Here is a 22,608-nt window from a genome sequence, read left to right on the forward strand (position 1 = left end):
CGAAATAGTCGGCGATTACTCTACTTTAACTATGCTCTTACTAACTACCGTTTAGGTCTTAGAACTCCGTATCTACCTAGGACTTCTTCTAGACCTATACTAAGGGAAATATTAATAACCCTAGTATTAGGGCGCGCCTAGATCGCCTTAAGTACCTAATTTAAGAGTTACCTAAGCTATACGCTTCGCTATAGCTCCTCTACCGATACGTTATCCTCGCCGACGAGAAGATAATCTTTTAGGTTAACGAGCCGCTAAATTATAAGGCTGTCGAGCTCCTTCTCGACCTATATATAATCGATTATATCTCTGTTTACGCCGGGATAACCTAAGCCGAGCGTAGCTCTACTAAGGATAACTATAACTATAATCCTAAGGTTAAGGTTATTATCCTCTCGTCTTGTACTAGATCCGAGGCGGCTAATCTATAGTATAGCGGATACGTCTAACTCGTCTTAGACATCGTCGGCTTTACCTAGAAGGCTTAGTAGACGGGTCGCTCCTCTCGCGTTAGGTAGACTTACCCGGTTATCGTATACGACCTTAGCTTAGACGATACAATCGACTATGCACTATAGTACGATTACTATACTCGATTCTTTAACTAGCTTATAGTAACCGTTACCCCCGACCTAGACGTAGTTTAAGAGGAAGTATATCGTCTATTAACTACTATAATCGTAGCCGACCCTACTACCTAGTAAGACGAAGATACGTTTACCGTAGAAGCGGCTTATCGCGTAAAGTAGGGCATAGCGGATATCTATATACGAACTATATACGGCATTCGATCTAGTCGCCGCGACCCTATATAGAAGGAGTATCGCACGCCGATAATAAAATACGTCCTCCCTATCGAGGTAATCTAGCGCCTATCTTACGGTAGACTTAAGGCTAAGTAGACGGCTTATATCCTCGATACTATAATAGCCGTCCCGACTCCCGCTCCCGACTATCCTACGCGAGATCTAGATAATCGCGACGACCCCGATATTAAAGCTAAGCCCGAGATTGCGCCTCTTAACTTTCGTACCTAGTTATATATATACTATATAGATTAGGTCGAGTTTATCTCCCTCGAGATAATATATCGATATCTTTACGATATATCTCGCTAGGCTATCGATACTAGCGACTATAATCTAGATATTATCCTATATTAGTATAGTAAGTATCGTCGTCGTATCGCCGACTACTTTGCTACCTAGCAAAATAGTTAGCATTTCGGTGTTTATATAATTGCTAATTCCCCTTATAGTATACCTCGAAGACGTTATAGCGCAAAACTACTAGCGCTACTCTACGCTATTTAGGCAGGTAGTAGCTAAGCTTAAGATCCTATTAAACGGCCGGACTAAATTCGAATATCTTATATTCCTAGCCCCCGTCGAGCCTAAGTTAGCCGATCCTAACGATCCTAATTCTATCCCGGTTATTAGCCCTAACGATTAGTTCGGCGACCTTATATACGACCCCGAGTAAGACGATACTATCCTACTCGGAGAAATCTAATAACCGGTAACGATAATCGATAATAGCGAATCTAACTATAGCTTCGACGACGGCTAATCCGATTATACTAACGACCCGACTAGTCCGGCTAATGCGGATATTAATCGACCTAATAGTAAGGCTAATACTCCCTATCTATTAGACGGTAAGGTACCCGCTTAGCCTCTACCTAAGGCTCGATCTAAGGGCAAGGGGAGACTCTATATTAAAGGCCTAAAGTTTCCGCTATCTACTACTATCGTTACTAAGGATAGCGACGATAGTAACGATAACAGTAATAACGACGACGCTATTAACCGCTATATCGATAGAGCTCGATAGAAGCAAGCTTAATAGAAGCGACTATTATCCGCGCCTACTAGTACCGAGGACGTCGATAACGACGACGAGTTAGCTATAGACCGGCGCTCGAGTTCTAGACTATCTTCCGCCCCTAACTATCTATAAGATCTAGGCTTGCCTCTAGGCGGTATTGCTAGCCCTTAGACGGACATCTAGTCTCTAACTCGGCCTCGTAAGCGTAAGTTTAGCCTTAGCCGCAATTTATCGGGCGAGCGTTATAGCGCGAAGCGTGCCCGATATATACTAAAGCGCCTATAATCGTACGCCTAGCTATCGGCTTCCTCTGCTACCGCTAGCCGGCTATTAATAGAGGATAAGCGCGCTACCCTATACCTAAAGATTAACGAAGCCCTCGGTATACTCCGCTCGTATAAACTTAGTAACGCCGGTACGGCTATCGGTCTTATATTCGAAGCTAAGACTAGGAAGTCGACTAAAATCGAATAGCTAAATACCTATCTCCTCGGCGGTCTAGTTGCTAGGCTATAGGATCGATAGGCTCCGCTTCGTAAGATACCGGATACGGAGGGTAAGATCGACGCCGTATTAGTATTAATCTAGGCGCACTTAGATACGGTCTCCGCGACTATAGGCGAGGCCGATAGGCAATAGTATTATAGTTAACGATTAGTATAGATACTCTTAAGCGGCATCGAGGATAGACATAGATTAACGAGGTTAGTCGATAGAGGGGATAGACGTACTACTATATACCTATTTCGAGCATCGGGAGGATACGTATAAAATGCGTACTAATTAATCCCGTACCAATTATTATCCTATATATCAAATCGCCTAGTAGGAGATAGTGCTTTAGGGTTCCTAGTCGGCGAAATAGTCTATAGGCAACATAATAACGTTAAGTAGGTCTTCGCCGTCGATATGTCCTTATATAATTAAACGCTAGGTATAGTAGGTAGCATTAAATACGTACTGCTAACGATATATATCGTAGGACGTTAATAACTATTTTCCTAGCTAGTAAAATGGTCTGCTCGTAGCTTAATAATTTCTATAAACAGTACTAAAAGCGCCCTACTTATAATATAAAAGCCTCGATAGTTAATTTCCCGGCTAGTAAGATAGTCTACTCGTAGCTAGATAATTTGCATAAATAGCACTAACTGCGCCCTACCGCCGATCCGAGCCTTAATAGCTAACTTCCTAGCTAGCGAAATAGTCTGCTCGTAGCTTAATAATTTCTACGGACAGCACCGAAACGCCCTGCTTACGATATAGGAGCATCGATAATTAACTTCCCGGCTAGTAGAATAGTCTACTCGTAGCTTAATAGATTCTATAAGCCGTACTACAAGTGCCCTAGGGTTTCCCGGTCGGCGCGATAATATACGGGCAGCGTAAGGACACTAGCCGGGGCTTAGTCGTCGGTACGTCCTTAGTAATAAAATAATAGTTGTCTTAACTAGCGTTAAAGATGCCCTACTAGCGACATATATCGTAATAACGTTAAATACTATTTTCCCGACTAGCAAAATAGTCTGCTTATAGCTTAATAGTTTCTAGACAACCCTAATAGCGCCCTATTTGCGCTAGACTAGCCCTAGTAATTAATTTTGCAGCTCTTACTCTGCCTCTAACTTTAAAAGCTCCGGCGTAGATTTATGTTTTCGTATGTATCTTGCTATCGCTATATTGTACGCGATTAATAGCTACGTCTCGTCTCGTATATATAGACTAGCTAGGTTATAGACAATTTATAAATTTTACTTTAAGTAAGGTATTGTAATATGAAATTATAGATAGTATATAGCGTCTTAGTAGATACTAACCGACTAAACTACAAAGCTGTCCTAATATAGAGTACTAATAGATTGTAGTATTAATATTAGAGGGTTGTCGACGAGATTCGAGTAATATATCGTAGGCGATAGCGGTTTATATACAAGCTAGAAAAAAAACATAGTTACTAATTAATAGCACTAGATCCGAATGCGTACGAGCGCGAGAGCGATTACTCGAAATGTATATATTAAAACAAAAGGAGTTGATATCGCGCTCGATATCTTAGCTATATAGCGACATTCTTTATACTTACTATAACTACGACACTACTATTACTCTTACCGGAGCTCCTCGATATAGTTTTTTAGTAGGTAGTAAGCGAAACACTATCCGAGCGACGAGTAATACGTTGCGACGCGAACAACTCCTATAATCGACGCCCGCTATTTTCTACGTATCGATACTAGCGCCGATCGTACTTAGGCGTCTATAGGGCGTTATATACCGCTGCTCTATACGCGTAGCCGAGGGATCTTGTCGTCCTTACGGTATAGTATAAAGATCCGATCTTTATACCGGTCGTCTTCGTACCTATAATTATAGACAATACCTACGTAATCGAATAATAGCAATTCGCTCGACTAGACTCTATCCTAGCGGATATATATATACGGGTAGATAGAGAAAATGAAAGAGATAATAGTAGTAGTAACGTATACTATATAGAGTCTAATACTATCCGAGTCCTATTACCGCTAGCTAGCTATACGGTATATATAAGGCGCCTAGCCGCGCTATAGGTAGTAAAGGGGCCGTTCGACAATAGCTAGGAAGAGCTAGCGATATAGGGTTATATTCTAGACTACGTTGCATTGCCGACGTATAACGTATAAGTTAGATACCGCACTAAAGTTAAGGCCGAATAGCAACGGATAATCGACGAGACATTGTACGAACTGCGTTATTACGTTAATCGTTTTCGCCTATTCGGGGCGCTCCGCGACTTAGATAATTCGGTGCTAAGGCCGATCCGCGTAGGTAGTACGTTAGTAGATAACCCGGTTAAGTAGTTAGTACGAAGCCTCGCCCTCCTTCGTAATTAGGCTAAAACTATCGACTCTTTATAGCTAAAGGACGGCAGAGTAGCGTTAAATATACTTAGCTAGGACGATAGTAACTAGCCGTACTAGACGTTCGGCTTTAATTAGGAGCCCGCGAGGTAGCATTTAGCGTTAGCTAAGGTCGCTATAGTATTCGGTAGGTTACTAGAGTACTAGGATAAAGATAACCTAGTAGACGAATACCGACTATAGCAAGGGCAGATTACGTTTATAGCGTTATTCAACGCTATAGCTCTAGCAATACGCCCGCCTTACCTATCCGTAACCTACTAGCCGACGGCCTAGACTAAACGGGCTAAGTGCCGTACTTCGGTCTACCTATATTATACGAGACGGTAGTTCTTTAAACTATTTAAAGACGTTGTCTAGCAACCGTAGTAGGGGTTAGATATATCGACGTAGAAGGATATATTGCGAGTATTCCTTATTATATATCGCTAGAGAAGCTAGTATACGAGTCGATATATAGTCGAAGAGCTACTTAATGCCTTAATAGTACTAGACGCCGATACCGAACCTTCCTACGACTAGAATATAATCGCTAGTATAGTAGCGGATATAGAAGCGTATACTCTCTTCGATACAGAGTTTAGTAGATATAATCTAGCGGATAAGATGCTAGTACGGCTCTCGGTATATATATTACCCGTTATTCTAGTATCGACTAAAGGACGAGATAATAAGGGAAAGTAGGCGGTATTGCGGCACCTATTATTAGGTTCTAATTACACGCGCTTTAACCTACGTACTAGCGACTTTAATATACGAAGCGAAGCGGTCTAGTATAGGTTACGGTACTTATAGCACAACAGAGTATATATATATATATATTAGTAGTCGGACGTATAAAGGTTAGTTACTATAGATACGCAATAATGTTTATATAATCCTATATAAAGTAATTTGTATACCGTTGCAGCCTAGATATTTTGCTATTAGTTAAAGAGGTTAGTATACGATATAATAGCTTATAGATTTTGTTATCTAGCAAAGTGGGTAGTATACGATACGCTAATTTAGAGGGTTTGCCGTCTAGCAAATAGGTCGGCATACAAGATAGTAGCCTATAGATTTTGCTATCTAGCAAAGAGGTCGGCATACAAGATAGTAGCCTACGGATTTTGCTATCTAGCAAAGAGGTCGGCATATAAGATAGCTACCTATAGATTTTGCCGTCTAGCAAACGGGTCGGTATATAAGATAGCAGCCTATAGATTTTGCTATCTAGCAAAGAGGTCGGTATACAAGATAGCAGCCTATAGACTTTACTATCTAGCAAAGAGGTCGGTATACAAGATAGCTGCCTATAGATTTTGCTATCCGGCAAAGAGGTTATTATACAAGATAGCAGTCTATAGATTTTGCTATTTAGTAAACGGGTCGGCATACAAGATAGCAGCCTATAGACTTTGCTATCTAGCAAAGAGGTCGGTATGCAAGATAGCTGCCTATAGATTTTGCTATCCGGCAAAGAGGTTATTATACAAGATAGCTGCCTATAGATTTTGTTATCTAGTAAAGAGGTCGGTATGCAAGATAGCAGCGTATAGGTTTTGCTATCTAGCAAAGATGTTATTATATAAGATAGTAGCGTATAGATTTTGCCGTCTAGTAAACGGGTTAGCGTATAATATAACACTACTTTCAATTCGCTATCTAGTAAACGGGTCGATACGTAAGATAGTAGCGCATAGATTTTAATATCTAGTAAATAGGTCGATATGCGATATACTATCTCGGATGTTTTACTATCTAGCAGATAGGCTAATATACAAGATAACAACCTATAGATTTGCTATATAGTAAAATAGTCGTCGTATAAGATAATAGCCTATAGGTTTCGCTATATAGCGAATTGGTTAGTATATACGATAGTCGCCTAAGGGTTTAACCGTCTAGTAAATAGGTAAGTATATATAATAGGGACCTATAAGGCGAGTTAGGATTATCGGAAGTAGAGAAGTATTAGAGAGAACTATTAGGGCAAGAGCAATAAGGGAGTAAAATATAGTAAACCATTATAGAGTAAACTATACGGGAGTAAGACATTATAGAGTAAACTATAAGATATAAGTTAGAGATACGGTTTATATTCGAGTTTAAGTTTAAGGCGAAATCAGAGATAAAGTTCGAGTTTAGATTAGGGGTTAGATTAAAGTTTGAGACAACATTTAAGTTTAGGTTTAGATTTAGGTTTAAGTTTGAGTTTAGGGTTGAGTTTAGGGTTGAGTTTGAATTTGAGTTTGAATTTGAGACCCTACCTAGCTATAGGGTTAGGGATAGGCGTACGGTAGGGGGGCAGGGGTCTAGCTAGGGTTTACCCTACCTAGCTATAGGGTTAGGGATAGGCGTACGGTAGGGGGGCAGGGGTCTAGCTAATTAGCTATAACCGGCGATACGACTAGGGTCGCGAGCTAATTAGCTATAACTAGCGATAGAAACGCTTACTTCTACGTATAACTACGTATTATACTATAACCTAGGAGTATTATACTAGTAATACTAAGTTTCTAAGTGGCCTATTACTATATTTAGTACTTAGTTTATATATAAATTAGCTAGGGTATCTAAGTAATTTAAATGAAACCTCTAAGTAATAAAGTAAATAGTTTCGAAGGCTAGATTTTTATTTCTACGTATTATACTATAACCTAGGAGTATTATACTAGTAATACTAAGTTTCTAAGTGGCCTATTACTATATTTAGTACTTAGTTTATATATAAATTAGCTAGGGTATCTAAGTAATTTAAATAAAACCTCTAAGTAATAAAGTAAATAGTTTCGAAGGCTAGATTTTTATTTCTACGTATTATACTATAACCTAGGAGTATTATACTAGTAATACTAAGTTTCTAAGTGGCCTATTACCCTACCTAGCTATAGGGTTAGGGATAGGCGTACGGTAGGGGGGTAGGGGTCTAGCTAGGGTTTACCCTACTATAGGGCACTTTAGGGTTAGGGTTAGGCGTATAGCGGGCGTGTAGCAGGGCGCCGGCGTCGGGCTAATTAGCTATAACTAGCGATACGGCAAGGGCCGCGGGCTAATTAGCTATAACTAGCGATAGGAACGCTCGCCCTCGCGCGCGACGTCGACGAGCTCTATTTACTATTTATCGCCTCCCTTATAGAACTATTCTCTATTTATTCGATATTATAATATCGAAGGTATAAAAGAATATATTCTCGCGCCTGCTCGCAGGCCGCCTACGTATATTGCGAGCTAAACAAGAAGGCGGTCGCATTCTTAGTCGTGTCTCGACTACGCCCGCGTCGGGCTAATTAGCTATAACTAGCGATACAGTAAGGGCCGCGGGCTAATTAGCTATAACTAGCGATAGGAACGCTCGCCCTCGCGCGCGACGTCGACGAGCTCTATTTACTATTTATCGCCTCCCTTATAGAACTATTCTCTATTTATTCGATATTATAATATCGAAGATATAAAAGAATATATTCTCGCGCCTACTCGTAGGCCGCCTACGTATATTGCGAGCTAAATAAGAAGGCGGTCGTATTCTTAGTCGTATCTCGACTACGCCCGCGTCGGGCTAATTAGCTATAACTAGCGATACGGCAAGGGCCGCGGGCTAATTAGCTATAACTAGCGATAGGAACGCTCGCCCTCGCGCGCGACGTCGACTAGCCCTATTTACTATTTATCGCCTCCCTTATAGAACTATTCTCTTAGAGCACTCTCTACGAGCTATACTACGAAGATACCCTCCGCGGCCTTCGCGAAGTAGTCTTAATAACTCGCTATACTCTATATGCCGCTAAGGACGTATTTAATAGCAAAGTCGGTATCTATACTAAGGTAAGTCTCGCCTTTACCCCTTTAACGCGCCGCCCGTTATATACTAACCTAAGCAGGTTTATATCTACGGCGCGACTTTATCTACTCGTAGCTTCGCCGTCCGCGTTACTTTTAGTCTCCTCCGTACTAGTAAGAAAGTTCTATAGGAACCGCGAAGATGCTCTCTACGGCCTTCGCGAAGTAGTCTTAATAACTCGCTATACTCTATATGCCGCTAAGGACGCATTTAATAGCAAAGTCGGTATCTATACGAAGGTTAGTCTCGCCTTTACCCCTTTAACGCGCCGCCCGTTATATACTAACCTAAGCAGGTTTATATCTACGGCGCGACTTTGTCTATACGTAGCTTCGCCGTCCGCGTTACTTTTAGTCTCCTCCGTACTAGTAAGAAAGTTCTATAGGAACAGTTAAAGCGCCTTATCGCCGGCAGCTTAGTCGTTCTTACACTAATAAATAACAAGTTCGTGTCTCGCGCTATTATCGCTACTATTACCGCTCGACTACTAGAGGGACTTTAGTAGAATCTACCTAAGCTTAATCTCGCCTTTACCCGTCCCAAGGAGTTAGAGCTAGATCCTACTATAGAATATCTTATAGTAGAGGACCGTAGCGGACTTTTCGAAGCTAATCGGCATACCTTACTTAGCCTTTAGCGTATAATACGCGAGGGTTTCCCCTTATTAGAGTACCTCGTTAGTATATAGCCTTACATTTCGGCGCCTAAGTATTTTAAAGTATAGCCGAAGCGAGATCTAAGCTCTATCCTAGTTAATAACTCTAACGAGAGCTTCGAGAATGTTAATATAGTTAAGTACTAGCCTTCTAAGCCTAATAGTACTCTAGACGCCTCCTAACTAGAAGCGCTCCGTCGTATTCTAACGGCGCGTCTTGCTATTATTTAAGGCCTACCCGGTACTAGTAAGACCTATGTCTCTATATAAGCTATTAAAGTAATACTCGAGAACTAGAACAAGGGAGATCTACTAATAATTATCGCTTATTAGACTAACTACGCTATCGACTAGTTTTTACGTTATATCGCTATATTCGAGGAAGAATTTATACGTCTCGGTAGTCGCAGTAAGGATAAGGATGTCGTTAAGCCGCTTCGTTAGGATGCGACGAAGCGCTTCTAGTTAGTAAGCCGCTTCGCTAGGATACGACGAAGCGCTTAAGAAACATTAAAGCAAGAAGGCGTTCGTATTCTAAGTCGTATCTCGACCGCGCCCGCGTCTAGCTAATTAGCTATAACTAGCGATACGGCCCTCGCTCCGTTAGAACGTAACGGAGCGCTTCCGGTTAAGAAATATACGGGGTACGCATTCCCCTACCTCTTACCCTCCGGTTCCGTAAGTAGGGATTTACCTATCTTCTTAGCTATACTTTTAGTCTTATATTAAGTATACGAGGTACCCTTTCCCGAAATCTAGCTAACCTGTCTGCCCGACATTAATCAAACATTATTAGAACCTAGCTAACTATCTAATCAAATAGCCTTCCTTCGCTATTACGGAAGGCTACTACGAACCTTACCCCGTATCTCGTATTACTCCGCCTATCGCCTAGTAAGGACTTTTACCTTTAATAACAGACCTACTAGTAATACTCTTTAGGTTTACTTATCCTACGGTCCGATAGAGGAACAACTTAAAACTTTTAGTGCGTACCTAAAACTAGGCGTTTAAGGTACGCACCTAAAGTTTTAAGTTGTTTACGGTGTCCTTTAATTGCTAGACTTTGGGTTTTGCAACGTCTACGGGAAGGCCGTAGGCAGTATACGAACCTACTTATACGCACTGCTTTATACGCAAAATATACTACGCTACTATTCCTTACTCTCTTATATACAAAATGTATCGCTAGAAAGGGGTAGCCCTTTCTAGTGTTAGTAGTTTCCGCGAGATAGAACTACTACCTCCTCGAATTCTATACTTATTAGCGCGGCTTATATATAAGCTTTGCCCTCCGCTATTAACGGAATTAATACGATACCGCCTAAAGGATAGCGTAAGCTACTCGGTACTAAAGAGGAAGAGCGGAAGAAGAAGGCCGAACGTACCGCGAGGAAGTTAGCGAGTACGGCTCTACGACGAGCCTAGAAGAAAGTATAGCAAGCCGAGCAAGACCTAGGCGTAGCATCTTCTTCGTCTGCGCTACTACTATATCTAGCCGCTATATCGTCTACCTCCTCGGCTACCTAACCTATCCCCTATATTAACCCTCTACTTCGTAGCTAAATAGGCGTAGTAGGTAGTTAAATACTCTAGAGTTAGTACTATTCGGCTAGTTAGAGACGGCTACTTCTCCTAGCACTACGACTACTGCCGCTCTCTTTATAGATAGCGCCGCGTATAAATACTAGAGATAGGCTATAGCTCCTCGCTACCTATATTAACTAGCTCGAGATCGACGATATTATCGCGGTAGTCGATCAATTTGCTAGAGCTAACGCCGCTAGCTCTACTCTAAGGGATAGTACTTCTACGTCTATCGTTTAATAATCGATCGTATAGGCTATCCCTACCTACGACTAGCCTCGGTTAGCTATTCGGCGGGCTCCTCTACGTCCCCTTCTCCCTAAAATAGATAGTACTTAACTAGTATACCTATCTAATACTCTCCCTTCGTATATAGGTCCTCTTACTCTACGTAAAATAGTTTACCGCCCCGCTCCGATAGCTACTAGACCCCCTTCGTCCGCTATAGTACAATCCCTACTAGCGCTAGCTTCTATACTAGCGATACCTCCCGCGCTAGCTTCTATACTAGCGATACCTCCCGCGCTAGCTTCTATACTAGCGATACCTCCCGCGCTAGCTTCTATACTAGCGATACCTCCCGCGCTAGCTTCTATACTAGCGATATCTTCCGCGCTAGCTTCTATACTAGCGATACCTCCCTAGCTAGCTTCTATACTAGCGATACCTCCCTAGCTAGCTTCTATACTAGCGATACCTCCTACGCTAGCTTCTATACTAGCGACGCCTTCCTAGCTAGCTTCTATACTAGCGACGCCTTCCCCGCTAGCTTCTATACTAGCGACGCCGCCTAAGCCTAACTCCTAAGGAAGCGTAGCTTATTCTTCCCTATTACTAGCTTCGAAGTCCGCTACTTAACCTGCTTCGCCGACTCCTCGAAGAAGTCTCTCCTTCCCTCCTATTCTAGAGAGCCCCTCGTTACCTACGACGCCGCCTAAGCTAGACTCCTAAGTAAGCGTAGCTTATTCTCCCCTATTACTAGCTTCGAAGTCCGCTACTTAACCTACTTCGCCGACTTCTCGAAGAAGTCTCTTCTTCCCTCCTATTTTAGAGAGCCCCTTATTACTTACTTTAAGAGACGGGACGAATTAACTACTAGCCTTAGTGCGGCGTAGTCGACCGATCGTAAGCGCGAGTATATCTAAGTTTAATTCTAGAGATAGCATTCCTAGCCCTAGCTTAAGGCGAAGCCCGTCTAGATTAAGAGATAGCATTACTAGGTCTAATTTAAGAGAGAGCTTATAAAGGCCTCGTCTTAGAGCTTACCTATCGCAGCTATAACGCGGGCTCCTACTGCGTATCCGGCTAAATCCTAGAGGGCGCAACCCGCGCCCTGCCTTACTAGAACCCCTAGATCCTAGAGCTAAACATTCTAGTGTTACAATATTCGAGCATATAGCGTAGGCGCGGCCGTACGTCCTCTAAACACTAAATAGGGATATTAGAATATTTGCACTAAAACGTTTGCTTTCTATTAGTAGACCTCGCCTACGGCCGTAGAATTCGCCTGTAGCCGTTTCTTCTCGTTGCCCCTAAGAGTCGGTTATATGCCTACGTATTGTTTATATACGACTCCCTTTACGTCGCTCCTACGTAAAGTTTAGACAATCTACCTTCGCGTCCTAAGTCTCGCTAATCTATCCTAGCGTAAATATAGCTACTAGACAATCTATTCTTTTTATTAGCAGCTTGTTACTTTATACTATTACCTTACTATTATAGCAGATTACTAGCCCCTTTATTGTATATAAGTATAGGTTTCTTCTTTATAAGTATAACGCGCGTCTAATAGAGATATCTCGACCCGACTTAATCTTATTACCCCCGCGTAGTATAAAGATTTCCTCGTAGTATAGAAACTAACCGACGAGAACGCAATAGCTCTTAAAGTCCTACGCGGACCTAACGAACCTAGAACTACGAAGGTAGATACACTTAGGCGTATATTCGAATAGATCGGTAATTCTATCGAGAGTAACTCGGTTAGGGCGACTATGCTCTAGTAGTACGCTCTATAGCACAAGATCTAGGAGACTAGTACTAATCCTTTACTCCGTATATCCTAAGCCTTCGTTCGAAGCCTCGACTAGTACGGTCTAATCTATTACGCCGTCGTCCTCGGAATATCTATAGACGCCTCCCGCCGAGCAAGTAACCGTATTATCGAAGCCGCCTAGGGCGAAGATTAGTTTACTTAAGCCTCGGAGCTTGTCCGGCTTCCGTTTAGCGCTCTACTTTTAGTACCTAAACGCATTCTCGCCGACATTGTAGCTACTACTCGGATTGGACTTAGTCTCGAAGAAGCCTATCGCTTCTAGATATAAGGTAAACGGAAGAGGCTCGCGGAAGCCTAGAATAGTCGCGTTAATAAGAGGAAGAGCGCTTTTTACGATTTTATTACCGGTAGTAACATTACCGCTATAAGAGACGCTTACAAACCGAAACCTAGTAAGGAACGTACGATACAGGCCTACCTACCTAACATTCCTAAAGACTATATCGTTCTCTAAGGCTTTAAGACGGGGCGCAATTTACTAGCGCCGAAAAAACACCTATTACGCGCCTTACGCAAAAAACATCTAAGGAAACCTAGGGTTAAAGCGGGTAGTAACACACTAGTACTAGATTTATAGCTAGAAGACGATAGCGCAGAACCCGATATACCGGCATTAGACGACGAAGGAGGGAAAGGTACCTAGGACAATTCTCTTAACATAGACGGAGATACGGCTTCTAATTTTCTTAATATATACAATAGATTAGAGCTCCGTTTACAATGTCGCCGGCTTAGCCGTAGAGAAGGGATAGAAGCCTACTATACCTACTACCGCAAATAGTAGATAGACTTTACCTATGCTTTACTACCGAATATTAGAGAGCGTCTCGCTACGTTAGGCCGGCTACTGTATATATAAACTTTAATTACTCCGTTCCTACTACGTACCGTCCCTATACCTAATATATATAAATGCTAACTAGTTTGCTATATAGCGAAAGATCTACCCGTTTTCTAGCTAGCAAAGTAGTCTATATCTTATACCTTTTACTTAATCTTACGACCGCCTTGCTTAGAAGCCCGTAACCTATACGTATATAGCTCCCTACTATCCCGAGGCGGATTAGCTCGTAGCTATATACTATCTATTCCAACCGCCTGCCCGGATTTCTAACTAGTTTATACCTACGCTATACTAAGTTATGTTCTATATAACCTTCGCCTTATTATCTTCCTATACACTATTTATAGTAGATACGGCCTATATAGAGATGCTATTAAGGTTTAGGTTAGACAATCCGCGCCTTAACTACTTTAGTCTATAAAGGAGGCGATAGATGCACGTCCGTTAACGCGCTCTCGCGATTAATATATTATTACGATCGAGATTATTAGGGTTATAAGAACTACTTCTAATATCTAGGGACCTATATACCGGAAAGACACCGTTTCGAGGATTACTTCTATTATCTTCCTTAATATCGTATTATTAAGTACGTAACTTGCCGATACGCCGTGCCCCCTTACTATTTTTACGCTTACCTTAGCCGCTAATACCGATATACTATTCCTATTGCTATCCGTCGCCTTCTTATCGAAGAATTTAAGCCGTTCCCCGATATTGCTATAATACCCGACTAAGTAATTTAGCCCTAGCTAACCGATAATTAAGCCCTAGAGTTCCCGCTCTACTTCGATTGTTTCTAATATACTACCGTCGACGAATAGGGCGAATAATATACGGCTATCTTTTACTCGCGTGCCTCGATATAAGAGTATTGTAAAACGCGATATAAGTAGACTAATACCTAGACTCGGGGCGGTAGTAGAAAAGCCCGCCTATAAGAGATACCTAATCGCCTATAGGAGAGTAATATCTACGTATAGCAATTCTTCTGCCCTAAAGCTAGGTACGAACCCGGATAGAATCGCCTATTCTAGGTCTATCGTCGCGCTCGTATAGTGCCTATTCCCTCCTTATCGTATAACGACTAGTTTGCGTCTGCTCTAATTAAAGCCTAGGCCGATATCCGGGAGAAACTAGACGAGGATCGAAATGTCGTTTACGATAGCTTAGCCTACGTATCTGCCCTCCCCCCCTAGATTTAGTAACTCTTTATCGACCTTTACGTCGTCTTACTCTATAAAGACGAAATATAGGCCGCTATCCGCCTCCCTAAAGAAGATAATAAGCCCTATACCGTAGAAGTTATCGCTATCGCTCGCCGAGCGTTCTCTTATACGATAAGGCATTATAGCGAAAGTAGCCCCTATTTTAACCTTACTAATTCCCGTAAGCAAGCCCTCGCTAACTTTTATAATATAATATAGAAGTCCGACTATTACAAACATTTTCGCTTTCGGCGCTATAAGACCCGCTCGAGCGAACTTAAATACGCCGACGCTATACTATACGCGCTAGTATATTTTATTCGTTATATCTCCCCTAAAGTTCTATTTTTCCCTTCTATAATATCGCCTACCGATAAACTTAACGACGACGTCGACGCCGAAGTCGCTAGTTAAGTAAGCGATAAAGTCGACGAAAAAGTCGACTATAGCCTCGCCTAAGTAACGCCGACCGACGAATAGCGCGAACTCTAGAATAAACTTAGCGACCGCGTCCGAAGCGGTATTACCGAGACGGAAGAACTAGAACTGTATCCTCTTATTTCCTAGTTATTACTCTCCCTATTCTAGTACCTAATTAGTAGTCGTCGGTTCTACTCTCCGCTCCTTAGCTACCTCGCCCTTTATATAGTATAACCGTATTCGGGCGCATAGCGGGAGCCGAACGACTTTAATTACTATCTCTCCGCTATTGTTTAGATAGGGCAACTCCTCGTATTTAACTACTCCCGGCGTTATAACTAGGGCTTCGACCGCGACGACGAAGTTTTAGAGGCTATTAAGTATAAGATAGAGTTACTCTTTATACGAGAGACCGCTATCCGAGAAATTGTCCGCTAGCGCAGTGCCCTCTTCGCCTTTACTAGCAACTATATATCGACTAATTAGGCTATCTAGGCCGCCGACGGTAAATCCGTTTAATTTAGGGACGTCGTGCTACGAGTTATAGACCTAACTATCCTACTCGAGTATTGCTATCGATAGGCATATAAGATCCTACGGCGCGACCTCCTTTTCGGACTCCCGTACAACTCTATCCCCCTTACCGACCTTTATAACCGTTCCGAAGAAACTACCGTCTACTTTAGCTTCCTCTAGGACAAGCGTAATACTACTATCGTTAACCTAGCTCGGACGTTCGTTATTAACGCTATCGCTAGTAATCCGGCTCTATTACATTTGTACTTAGAGGCCGGTTTAGATACACTCCGCCTTAGCTCGGTAGTCGGCGCGTATAAGCATTGCGTCTAAGAGTTCCTTTAGCTACTTAGCGTCCTTATATTTATTAGTAGCAGTTAGCCCGCCCGCGAACCCGAATTCTTCTCGGCGATATAGCGTAATACTTAGTCGGTCCGCTCTATTACTATCCGAGATAGATGCGTTATAATTTACCTAACCTATACTAAGCTCCGCTAGAAGCTAAATAACAAATAAAACGTCCGCTTCCTATTTAAGCTCGGCCGCCTACTTGTCGATTACCTTATATATATTTAACTATTTCGCGAGCTCTACTAGCATTAATCTAACCCCGGGCAGGTACTTAGTCCTTTCCTCTAGTCTAAGGACAACCTCGTCTAGTCGGATAATACTATAACCCGATACCTTCGTCGATAGACCGTAGCCGCTAGCCTACCTGCCTTCGGTATTAGCGAGTAGCGTTACTTCTCCGTCGCTATCGTTAAGAAATTCTTTAGTAAGTTCGTAGGCTTCGATTAATCGGACGCGGACGACGAAGACGACGAGGTTAACGATATAGAGGTAGCTATAGCTAGGTAGCGCAACTATAGTCTCTATACCGCTAACATTTTATATACTAACGCTAATCTATTCGCCGCGTCGTCTAACTTATAGAATAGCTTAATCTAAGGCGGGTACCGCGCGTCTCGTATCTAGTCGAACTTCCTCTAGCTTCCTACCGCTATTACTCGCTACTAGGGGACCTAGCCGTCGCTAGGTAGCTCTATTAGCAACCTCTTAGCACTCGAGAATAGTAGTCTCGCCCCCGTCTTTACCCTCGATAAAGCCCTATAGTACGCGCGCGAAATTATATAAAACCCGCGGCTATAGTAGAAGAGCGAGGGTTAAGCGACCGCTATACGATAGATCCTCTCCCTCGAGGCCCGACTGCTCGTCGTCCTCGGTACTAGCGCCGGCAAGAGTCTCCTCTTTATAGTTCCTTGCTATATAAAAGGTGCGCGGACTACTATACTTATCCTTCCTCTAGTTACTCTACGAGTTAATATACTTACCCGACTTAAAGCCGCTAAAGTGTCCTACGTAGTATAGTAACTAGGAATAGAGCGCCCCGCTTCCCTTATCCTAGTTAGCGCTAAGGCCGCCTACTCTACCTAATTTATTATATATATACGGCGTCTCGGAGTCTAGAACTAGCTCGATCGTATCTTCGTCGACGAGTGCTATTTAACCGTAACCGCGTTGCCGTACCGCTCTATCTTTCGCTAATTTAGCTATCTCGGGTCGATTAGTGCCTAGGTCGTCTACCTAACCGCTACTCTACTACTATTAATAGAACCTAAATTCCTATAGCGCAACGTTATCGCCTAGCCTATAATAGTACGGCGGAGTACTAATCGCGCTAATATTGTATATCGTGTTTCCTTATACTAGTAGATATAGTTACTACTTATAGCCGTACGACTTATTAGGAAGCAACCTAGGGCGAGTATATTCGTACCCGGCGATCGCGTCCTAGTATTCGTATATAGTCTCGACTACGCCGAGTAGCTAGCGAGGGAAATTAATTGCCTATACTTTACCGCCGCTAGTAGAACTGCTAGCGAGAAAGAACAGCTACTCGACGCCTAGCTTAATAGCACCGACAATCTATTTCTTGTCGCTACTCCTACGCTCGGCGAAGGATTCGACGTACTACGTATCTAGGTTGTTGTCTACGTCGGCCTCCTACCCTTACTAATATTATTCGTATAATAGTCCGGTCGCGCTAGGCGAGATAGAAAGCTAGTACTATCTTACCTCCTACTACTAACCGAACTAACTATACTAGCAACGGTCGACTAGAGTAAGCTTAGCTTCGATTAATACCCTTACGTAGATAACGTTAGCTATATATAGTAGCGCGAGAGGCAAGCTATATAGCAATATACTCGCGTAGGTAAATGTTTGCGTCTAATTATGTCTAATTACCTCGATAGTCCCTAATTCCGCTTAACGTATATATCTAACCTAGACGATAGTAACGAGCTCTACTAACGATATATATACCGACTAGTACCGCCTCTAACCTAGCCCGAAACGCCGTAGGCTTAGGCGATCCGTCGGTAGACCGCCTATTTCTAGCGTATCTAGTAAAACGAAGCTAGTAGTATAATATAGTTCGACCGCAACCTCGCCGTTATCTAATAACTGTATACTATCTACCGCTTCGTTAATCCCCGCCTCCCTATATACAAATTCTCTTAATGCCTACGCGCTAACTTCGTAGTTGCGAAGAAGAGGTAAGCGCTCTAGACTAAGCCGATCGAGAGGTACTATACCTACTTCTACTACTATTTCCCTTTTACTATATACTAGGAATATAGCAAGCAAACACAGAGTTATTAACGGCTAGACGTTATATAGCTAGTCGCTATCGGCGTGTTCTAGTCGCTATAGATAGGTCCTACTTAGATCCGGGATAAATTCTAGTACTAATTTAAAACGCTAGAGGAATACCTCTAGTAGATAACTTAGAGCACTATATAGGATAGAGAAAAGGCTATCTAAGGTATTCGTCTCTACGCTATCGCTATCGAGCACGTTCTAGCTAGGAACGTTGAACTAGATCCGGTATCCGCTAACAACTATATAGAGTAGGAATTCTAGACGCTAACCATTTCGCCGGCCGGAAAAAAAAACAATAATATACCGGTCGTACTATTTACTTTTCCGTCTAGCGAAATAGTCGGTACGTAGCTATATTATCGCTATATTAACTCGGTAGTTAGGCGGGAGTAATAGTCTCTAATCTACTAACGATATTATTGTACTAGTATCCTTATTAAATTAATAACGCTATAGCGTCGCTACGCTCGCACGCTATAGTATAAGATGTCTACCGACGTTAGAAGTAGAGTATACAACTAAATAGTTATAGCTAGCATTTACCTATATCGCTAGACCGTTTAAGTTAAATACGGATAGAGCGTAGTTAGTCGAGATCTAAAACATAAACTATCTATAAACCGAACTACTATTACTCGATATATTCTACTCTCTCTATCCTTACCCTAACCGCCTCCTCGTCGCCTTTCGCCTACGTCGTATATTAACCTGCCGACGATAATACACTAATAGTATCGTCGCCCTTCGTCGAAGTATTTCCGCCTATAGACTTATTATCTCTACTACTATCTCTACGATCTGTTCCTCTAGCACCTCTATACTTAGCTACTCCTTATTTATTATTCGCCCGTATACTACCTAGCCGGCCGATAAATCTTCCTCTACGCTCCTCCTCCTACTTATCCCCTATTTATCGTAGCCTTCGCCTAGTCCGCCTATTCCTCCCCCGTTAACCTCTATTATACCCTTACTTAATCTACCTATTACTCTCTCGTTAACTTCTATTATACCCTTACCTACTATTATATTACTACCTACTAGTGCACTATCTACCTAATCGCTAGGCCTATTAACCCGCGCCTACGTCGCTAACTTATCTAGTCGCTATTCCCCTATTTCTATCCTATAATAGTATATTTCCTATGCAAATAAAAACGCTATATATTCTACGTAATATAACTATTTCTCCTCCGCCGAGAAGCTCGCCTAGTTATACTATAGAAGTAGTAGCGGTCGCTCGTATAACTATCGTCGTATTAATATTCTATCGCAATACTCGGCTATATTACCGGTCGCTAGCGCCGGCTCGGCATAACTCGCTAACATTTAGTAGTCGGCTATCTCGGTAGTCTTACTCGTATCTGCGCGACGGCTAGCCGTAGAGAGAAGTTTCGGAACAGCGACGTACTCGAGTAGTTTAGTAGGCGAAATCGGATAAAGGTAGGATACGGACAACCTCTAGAACCGACGTCCTCTTATATCTTTCCTCGCTATATATATTAGACTACCTACCGTATCGCTACTTTGTCTATTATTATAGCCGATCCTACCTTACGTCCTACTAGAACCGTACGCAAACTCGATCAAATTTTACCGCACCGCTCGTGCCTACGCGTCCGCCTCTACTTATCGTATACTATTTCTTTTGCAATATACTGTTCGCCTACGCACTCTCTCTAGTATACTCGAATAGCGCGGTTATACCGTACCGCATTTCGATCTAGGCGTCGTATTTGAAATCCGCGTATATAAGTTAGATTTGATTTAATGTCTCCTCGTACGTCGTCGTATATTATCTATCGTAATCTCTTATATTCCCTCTAGCCCTTACTATTACTTAGGGGTCGAGCGCTAATACTATAGCTCTCTCGCCTCGCATTTATACGTACTATCGATAGTAGCTAATAAAGTGCTGCTTACCTAGGTTATTTCTTACTACCGGTATCTGCTTTATACCTATTATCCTAGCGAGTGCGCTAATACCCCGACCGATCGACGTGCTAGCTTAGTTTCTATACTATCGCACTAACTATAGGCCTCCTCTAGTAGTTAGGTTAGATCTCGCTAGTAGAGGATATACTCGGTTAAGTCGGATTATACCCTATACAACTTAACGTAGGTATACTTACTAGACAATCTACCGGTTTTTCCCTATCTCGCGATACCTATATTGAAATACTAGAACCTGTTAGTAAAGGAGTCGGCTAGATCGAGTATTATTAGATATAAGCTATTTATAGAGATCTTATACGTTAACCTGCTTATATATATAGTATAGTCGATACTACGCCGCAGTACCGCTAAACATCGCTAGCTACGTATAGGAGGTAAATGCATATAGTTATAGTGCTACCCGAATTTCTATATCTAGCACTTCTATCGTACGAGACTTAGGCGTTATATAACCTAGGGCTAATCTACTAAACGACGATTAGATGCGAACCGGTTTGCTAGGCGGCAAACTATATTGTCTATATTACTTTTGCTAGCTAGCAAAATAGTTAGCACTCTCGCATTATAATTGCGGTTATAGCAGATACGTCTACTAGCTACAGGTCGCAGTATAGCAACGCTACTAAGGCTCGAACCCTAATTGCGCTATCTATCCCTAGATATAGCTCGACTATTATACCTCGCCGACTAGCGTTTATCGCATATCGTCTATTAGGACGTCCGGTATGCTATCTATGCCGTTATCGCAGCCTTAGCTATCTTAGTCTAGTATATTCTTACTTACCTAGTAGTCTACTATTATCTAATCCGGCTATTATCGAGGCAATCCGATATATCCTTACGTTATAATACTAACGGACCCGTATACGGACTTGTTAGGCTATATACTAGTTTATATATAGTTATTATATACGTAATAAAATACTACGATCAACTCGGTTAGTATTTGGTTCTTAAAACTGTTAACTCGTAATATCGTAGAATAGATAGCGGTTAGTTCGTCTACCCGGGATATACGTCCGAAATTATAGTATATTTTCGAACGACTATAATTCTCGAAAACTGATTTCTCCCCCGATCGATTAGATAACAACGCCCTAATCTAACGACATCTTTTATTATTTATCTACCCGAATATAAACCTACTATAACCGAGACAGTCCGAGCAAATTAGTAACCTTACCGCCGCTAAGATTTACCCTAATCGTTACTAACCCTCGGGTCTAGCTTACTTACGTATTACGCTCCGTATACTAACGGCGTTTTCTAGGGCAGGTTTTATAGGTTACCTCCTCCTACTACCGTATATTATATAGTAAATTATTAATAGTATAATGCTAACTGTTTTGCCGCCTAGTAAACTGCTAAGCTATTGTCTATTTTCCTAGCCGGTAAAACGGTTAGTACTCTTATATAGTCGCATTTATTATCCTATAGTTTAACGGGTTAGGGAAATACGAGGCGGTCTATATTGCTTAACTACTATATCTACTTAGAGACGATAGCATATATACATCGAATGCATTACGTATACTATGCTTAGTGTAGGCTTATATATACTCTAGTCTATCGATATATTGTAGTTGCCCCGCCTAGAATAGATCTATCGTCTCTAGTATTTCCGAGATACCGCCCCGCGTAGCCTCGAGCTATACGGCTACTCCGATGCGTATACTGTCTCGTATTCTCTAGCCTTCCTCCTACACTGTACTTACTATTCGATTAGCGTTAGATATCCCGTCTAATAATAAAGGTATATACTCGTCGCGAATATAGTCGATTAAATCTTTACCCCTAAACTTAAGTTCTAGGACCTCCTTTACCTCCCCTAATGCTTTATCGAGGTTAGCTATACTATATGCGTCTAGTAGCTTACGGCATGCCGCCTCTAGAACCGGAATTACCTTAATAGTAAGATCTACTAAATCCTATTATATAGGTAGCCCTACTACTCGGCGTAGTAATCGGATACTATTTACTATTAATAAGTAGTCTAGGTACTATTTCGCCTAGTGTAGGATCGCGTCGGGAAAGTACTCCTACTATACGCTCTTAATTAATGTTGTCGTCGTCGTATAGAGTATTAATAGCGGATCGTCTAGATACGTATCTAGTAGTATTAACTTTATATACTACGCGGCTAGACAATACCTAT

Source organism: Pseudocercospora fijiensis, assembly GCF_000340215.1.
Source record: "Pseudocercospora fijiensis CIRAD86 unplaced genomic scaffold MYCFIscaffold_20, whole genome shotgun sequence".
Lineage (NCBI taxonomy): Eukaryota > Fungi > Ascomycota > Dothideomycetes > Mycosphaerellales > Mycosphaerellaceae > Pseudocercospora > Pseudocercospora fijiensis.